Raw genomic sequence first — 8,351 nt, forward strand, 5'->3', positions numbered from 1 at the left:
TTTTTTTATTATCAGCAATAAACATAGGAAGAATAATATAATAAATGTATACGATGTTGTGTTTATAAACTACGTATTCAAGTAAATAATTAAGAGGATAATCAAAGCAAAACGTTAAAGATATTGATACATATTAAATGATTAGGTTTTTTTTTCAACTTTTCAAAATGTCAGTCTTGGATATAAAACTTTAAAAACCTTTATATCATTGAAAGCAGATTTTTCAAATACTACACACACACATATGTATATAAATTTTAATTCAGCGTGGTTTTACTTCAAGGTGAATATTATATCGTATCATTAAATACCATAGTACTTAATAGCAGCGATCGTGGTGAAACAAAATGGCGGCGATAAAAATCGCCCGTTTAAAATCACCTTTAAAATGTCTGAATATTAACAATGACTATTACACAGTACTGACTGAGCATAACTAAGGTCTATTGTATTTATAAAGCTGCCTAAATCGCTATATACGTGTATATGGAGTGAATCAAAAGTTCACTATTTCAACTAATTTGCATCTAAGTGACTTTTCCAGACAAACATACAGAATAGATGACGAACCTTATCGCTCTAATTCTTTTACAGAATTCTCCCGTCTGGGGTCCCAATGATTCCTTTCTTGTACCGAAATTGATATTAATATATATATATATATATATATAATACGGAAGATGCGCTACTTTGGGCGTATAATCAGATTTGTGGGTAGGTCGGTAGAGATCCTGATGAGTAATAAAATTAATCGGGTATATACGCGCGCCCCACGCTTGGTATTGCTGGCGCACAAAAGTATAACTAGTAAAAAGCAAACAAACTATTATAATAAAAAATTGTTAAATTTTATAAAGACAAATAGAGGTCGATGTTTACGTAACTTAGCTAACTATAGTAATATTGGAAGTTTTATTTTCAATGCTACAAAAGTATTCAAACAAGAAAGTCAAAAATATAAAAAAGTTATCCCTACTTTGGCTCACACTAAAAAAATTACAGTGATTTGGCAATGTAGGGATAACAAATTTAGATTTTAAGTAACTCAGTTTTCTAGTTTTGTCTTTGTTGTTTCAATACACTTTGTAGCATTAAAACTTCCCGTATTACTATAGCTAGTTTACTTGTATATATCGATCTCCACTTGTCTTTATAAAATTTAAAATTTTTATTATGCTTGTATGCATATAAACTACACTTCAAAATAGTTTCATTTAAACACTTCAACATAAAATGGGCATCAAATCTTGAATCCTTTCTTTTTTAAACAAGTCGTTATTTAACTGGTTTTGTAGCATTACCGTTACATTTTTACAGGCTACTCTTCGGTATAAAAACTTATCCTCACAGGCTACTCTTCAGTATAAAAACTTACATTTACAGGCTACTCTTCGGTATAAAAACTTACACTTTCAGGCTACTTTTCAGTATAAAAACTTACATTTACAGGCTACTCTTTATTATAAAAACTTACACTTTCAGGCTACTTTTCAGTATAAAACTTACAATTACAAGCTACTTTTTAGTATAAAAACTTACACTTACAGGCTACTTTTTATTATAAAAACTTACACTTACAGGCTACTCTTCAGTATAAAAATTAGGAAGAAGCAGAAAACAACTACTTTTGAAAAGTAGTAACGTTTAACTACAAAGTTTATAGAAGTGTACAAGCTTTTTCATCAAAAAATTTTTAAATATATTTTCTAATTTTGTACAACATCTCAGGTTGCAATATAAATTGTCCCATTATTAACAACGTAAAATCAAAATCCAATTAAAACAAGCCTTTAAATTAACATCAGTTTTAGAATGTTGTTAACATTAATGATACAGTTTCCATAAACTACATATATTATTATTGTTGAAAAATGTTTTACTTACTTTGTTCTGATAAAGTTAATATTTTTTTGGAGATATCCACAATAGAATTGACATACCTCTAAAATTACGCGCCAAAACCCCTGGACTCCAATTTATCTCGCCTCCTAACGGCTTTTAATTAAACTTTAAAGAAGTGTTAAAAAAAGGTCAATAAAGTATTTTTAAAAATTAATATTTTTTATTACAAATCAAAAAGTTGAAAACTTTGAAAAAAATTAATTAATTTGGTTAAATAAATTAGAATGATAAAAAATAAACAAATTTACTTACCGGGAGGGGGAAATTTTCGGGATTTTTAACACGATACCTAAATAAATTAATTTTTAGTCTCCAATCATTAGTTCCTCCAATAAACAATTTTCTACAAATAGAACATTTTAAAACATAAATTACATTTTAGCATTATAATGAAAAGAACGTTTCACCTTGAATAATTCCTGTCCTTTTGGTTGAATAATTAAATTTCATTGTTCAAAATATATACTACCTATTTTATTCTATTGTATAGTAAAATAACTTCAGAATTCTTAAAAGTTAACCATCTGTATAAATTTGGACAAAGTTAATAAAGAATTTTAGACATTATTTGTAGTTGGGGTAATTTATGTATTATATTATATTAATGTTGATGTTAATTTAAATACTTTTTTTAATAAGGTTTTGATTTTAAATTTTTAATAATACGACAATTTATTTTGTAGCCTGAGGTTTTAAAAAATTATAGAAACAAATAAATCTGAAAAAATAAAAGAGTTAAGTTAAAACTTAACCTGTATATTTAATACAAATTTTAAACTTAAGTTTTATGATTTTTCAATAAGTGTTTAGTCGTTTTCTGGTTTTATAGTTTTTACACTTCAAATTAGCCAGTGATGCTACGAAGCCGGTTAAGTGACGAAGAGATAAGGCAAATAAAGAACACTTTGGAAAAAAAAATGGAATCGAGTTAGCAAACAATGTACATATAAATATATATATACATACGTAAGTAAACAATATATATATATATATATATACGTAAGTAAACAATATATATACGTAAGTAAACAATATATATACGTACGTAAACAATATATATATATATATACGTAAGTAAACAATATATATAAATATATATATATACGTAAGTAAACAATATATATATATATATATATATATACGTAAGTAAACAATATATATATATTGTAAAATCCGTCACTAGAACAGTGTGTGTTTAGTTAACAAACAAGTAACTCTTTGTCTGAATTATTAAGCAACTACGTGTTCAATGCCGCAAATTCCGGTTTCACTTGATTAATCATTTTAAAATTCCATTCTTCATAACCAATGACCCGAAACCTGAGAATTGTGGCAGCCTGAAACCTGCGAGCTGTGGCAGCCTGAAACCAGGGAGCTGTGGTATCCTGAAACCTTACAGCTATGGTATTCTAAAACCTGAGAGCTGCGGCATCCTGAAACCTGTATTTGAAACCTTAGAGTTGTTGTATCATGAAATCTGGTAAGACTCGAGCTTGTGGTTTTCGAATGTTACAACTCTCAGGTTTCAGAATGCTAGAACTCTCAGGTTTCATGGTTTCTATGACTCTCATCCTGAAACCCGAGAGTCATGGAAACAATGAAACCTGAGAGTTGTAACATTCGAAAATCACAAGTTCGAGTCTTACCAGATTTCAGTTTTCACTTCTTACAAAAGCTGTGTTAATCTGTTCATTCTCTTTTTTGTTGTTGTATTATTCATATTAATGTGATTATTACATCGTGGTTCACGTAAAAACTCAAGGAGAGGTTTAGTCGTTAATGATTTAGCGCACACAATGAAAACACAATTGTTTGACGAGACAATTTTGTTTACAGTTTTGTGCACTGTGCATCAGGAAAGCCTGTAGCAGAAAGTATTTTCACCATCATTATCAACTTTTGTTTTTGTTAAAGTTTCATCTTATGTGTATTTACATATTTCTATACCCAAACAGCAAACGTAATCTCTCTCTCCTGTTTCAGACGTTTAATTAAAATAAAGCAGTTTAATTGCAAACAGTTGAACAGTTTTGGTAATATCGATATTATCAAAATAAAAAAGAAATGTATCAAGTTATGGTCACACGAGACGATCTTTTTTTTCTGGTGAATTGAACTGTAATTATATCTCATACAACGACTAAAATAAACTCATTTTCTATACAACATTTGTTGTTTTTACGTCAATAAGAAATATATATATATTTACTTAATAGCTATCATTACACGTATATGCCTATAGAAAGTGCTAAGCGTCCTATGCAGTAGCAATATTTATCAAAATTCTATGACTTTTTAGACACTTTTCTGTATTGTCGACCTTCTTGATTAATCTTATCTTCTTTCGTGTAGAAACTCAACTAGAAATTACTCCTTTGAATACCTACCAAAGATGATAAATATTAACAATTGAAAACGGATGTTTCTATAGATCAAAATACACATTTAATGAGTAACGCATCAAAAAACTAAATTAAGATAAGTTGGAACTTCCTTCGCCCTACAACTTATATCACACGTGGCTATTGACGCAGTAAATGATTAGAAAATGTATGAAGAGTCTACTTAAACATTAAAGAAAATGTGTGGAATTGATATATGTTTTAAATGAAAATAGCTTTTCTTCTGACGTTTTTCAATTAAGATAAGAAAGTCATTCTAGATGTAAAGAACTTCAGAAGGTAATAATTTGAAATTTTAATCATGCTTTAATTTATGTGCAAATGTCTTAGGCATTATTAATTCTGTTAAAATTAACTTCGAGAAATCCAAGTCAATACAGTTAGTTTCAGTGTATTAATGTACGTAAATAGGGTTGAGTACGTATAGTGAATATGCAAATGAACAGTTCAAGTGATAAACACATTCGATATCAAATCATGGTGGGAAAAAAATGTATGTGAACTATATATTGACCTTTTTTGGCGTTTTTTTTTTGGGGGGGGTCACTGAAAACATGCCTATGGATTACTATGCAATCGGATTGATGACGAGAGTGATGTGAAACCGTTGTATACATACCCTAGGCATATGATGGAAAGCCTGCAGGGAGGAGTGGTTTGTTGTGGGTATGGAAATCTTACGACCGAACCACTTACAAACGAAACCACGCTGAAAGGCTATTGCAGGATGCGCCGTCGTCAGATAGAGTATGTTCGGACTTAACGACATGCACTACAAGAATATGTTGAGGCTCCAAAATAGTTTTACTTGTAATGTACACAACCTTTGTAGTAAATGCACATTTACATAAAATAAAATTATTTTTTCTAAATATGAGAAATGGGTGAATTTTGCATTTTTTTGTTTTTTGTAAAACAAAGGAACGTATCTTGAAAATCATGCAAAAAAATCTTGAAAAAAACTGCACAACTGCAACTATGTATGCCACAACTTTTCATTTTTCTTACAACAATGTGTGCAAATGTTATTTTCAATTACAACTATGAATGCCACAACTTTTCCTTTTCCTTACAACATTGTGTGCAAATGTAATTTTTTATTACAACTATGTATGCCACAACTTTTCATTTTCCTTACAACAATGTGTGCATATGTTATTTTCAATTACAACTATGTATGCCACAACTTTTCATTTTCCTTACAACAATGTGTGCAAATGTAATTTTTAATTACAACTACGTATGCCACAACTTTTCAATTTCATTACAACAATGTGTGCAAATGTAATTTTTAATTACAACTATGTATGCCACAACTTTTCATTTTCCTTACAACAATGTGTGCAAATGTTATTTTCAATTACAACTATGTATGCCACAACTTTTCATTTTCCTTACAACAATGTATGCAAATGTTATTTTCAATTATCTCACTACTTGTTAAGTATTCCGTTTTCACCAAAACATATTTCTTCCTTACACTATTAAGTAATTTATATACTTATCATATTTATTGTATATTAATAAATCAATATAATGCAACAAATAATTCAATAAAATGCAACACTTTATCAAAAAGTATTACTGAAAATACTAATAATTAAATCATAGATAATCCAAGAGTAGATAGATAAATAATTTAAAACACACCTGCCAATTACACCACTGCATATTAGGTAATATCCTCCCATTTGGTGGCACAAAGATAGTATTTAACACCTGGTGGCACGAAATGCACGTTTACCACCTGGTAACTCAAGATGTGTATGTGAAAACTTTAAGTTTTGCATCTGAAGCTTTTTATTATTATATTTCATCCTTCCTTTACAGTTAAGTTCATCATTATAGCTCCGACAACGAATAATACAGGGAGTCCGGAGATCTAAAAACAAGTTCACCATTACCGCTCCGACAACGAATAATACAGGGTATCCGGAAAGTCAAAAACAAGTTCACCATTACAGCTCCGACAACGAATAATACAGGGTGTCCGGAAAGTATAAAAACAAGTTCACCATTACAGCTCCGACAACGAATAATACAGGGTGTCCGGAAAGTCTGGCCATAGCTGATTTTCAGCATTTCTTAGTTTCAAATACGTGACTGATTATGATGCTCTCAAAGCATGAGGAGGTCGAATTAATCCTGCTGTTAATCCAAACTTGTTTCGAATAACAAGGCTAGCATGGGAACATATTCTGTAAAACTTGTTGAAGTGTCTATGGTTCCAGACTTTTTGGACCCCCTGTAATTTCGTCATTCTTCAGTTGTGTCCTTTTGTGTTAATGTGTCTACTGTCAGACTCTAATAACCCTATTTTGTTTGTTTGTAGTTAAGCACAAAGCTGCACAATCGGCTATCTGTGCTCTGTTTTGTTTGTAGTTAAGCACAAAGCTGCACAATGTGCTATCTGTGCTCTGCCCACCACGGGTATCGAAACCCGGTTTGTAGCGTTGGAAGTCCGCAGACATACCGCTGTGCCACTAGAGGGCGAATAACCCTCTTACCATTAAGGTTTCCATCTATTCTAATAATGACTTTATCATTTTGTTTTTGCAAAAGATATGCAGTAATAACACGAAAGATCCATGATGGGTCTGTGGTAAGTTGAAGGACTTAAAAACAACGCTAAAGCCCAGGGGTTCGATTACTCACAGACAGCCCATTGTGTAGCTTTGCATTAAAAATTCAAACAACTTAGCTTGAAAATAGATAGTGTTTATATTTTATTTTTTCATAAACTATAATTGCACACGGTCCACGTTGTGTTTCCTAAGATTATCTGTTTGGACAGAGGCTTACACAGTTAATCCAGCATGTGGAGCACAGATAAATTATTACATACTTAATCCAGCATGTGAAGCATAGATCAATGATTACATACTTAATCCAGCATGTGAACCATAGATCAATGATTACACAGTTAATCCAGCATGTGGAGCGCAGACAAATTATTACATACTTAATCCAGCATGTGAACCATAGATCAATGATTAAACACTTAAATCAGCATGAGGAGCACAGGTAAATTATTACATACTTAATCCAGCATGTGAAGCATAGATCAATGATTACATACTTAATCCAGCATGTGAAGCATAGATCAACTGATTACATACTTAATCCAGCATGTGAAGCATAGATCAATGATTACATACTTAATCCAGCATGTGGAACACAGATCAATAAAATTCGTGCATACTTTTTACTATTTCCTGATCTATTCTTAAAAATCTTGTTCTTAGGTATCGATCTCTCTAATAAACATGGTCGTCATAATATATTTCTTACCTAGGAAAATGACGCAACTTTCAGCTACAAAAATAAAGGCGTTCGTGTGTTTTAATTCATCAGTCTTCGTTAAACAAAGACTATGCAGAACATCAAAGTACCACCATATGCAATGAGGAATGATATATATCTTCTTCTGTAGCAACAAACTTGTTCGGATTCTTTGGTAGAAGTACAGTGGTACTTCAATGTATCCATCAAAATAAACTTAGAAATAGATTAGTTATAAACAGTGCACGTTTTACCATTTTATGGTATTCCTACAAGATACAACCATTATTTAAGTACGTTTTACAAAGAAAATTTGTTTGGTGTAGAGCACTAAGCTATACAATAGGCTCTGCCCACCGCAGGTATTGAAACACGATTTTTAGCGTTATAAGCCTACTTACATATGACTGAGGATAAAAGCTTATCTATTGTCAAATACTGGATAACTATACTTTCTTAAAATACATACCTCGGATATGATGCACATTAAACAGCAAGCCTGCAGGTTTACGATGCTAAAATTCGAATTTCGATACCTACAGTGGGCAGAACATAGATAGCCCACTGTGTAACCTTTGCGCTTAAAAACAATCAAACCAAATCTCTAGAGTTTAATAATCGAATATGGAAAGTGATAATTTTTCTATATGACAGCATAGCCAGGTGGTTAGGGCACTCGACTCGCAATCTGAGGGTCGCGGGTTCGAATCCCCGTCACACAAAACAAGCTCGCCCCTTTCAGCCGTGGGGCGTTATAATCTGACG

This window comes from Limulus polyphemus, unplaced genomic scaffold (assembly GCF_000517525.1).
Source record: "Limulus polyphemus unplaced genomic scaffold, Limulus_polyphemus-2.1.2 Scaffold3201, whole genome shotgun sequence".
NCBI classification, from domain to species: Eukaryota; Metazoa; Arthropoda; class Merostomata; order Xiphosura; family Limulidae; genus Limulus; species Limulus polyphemus.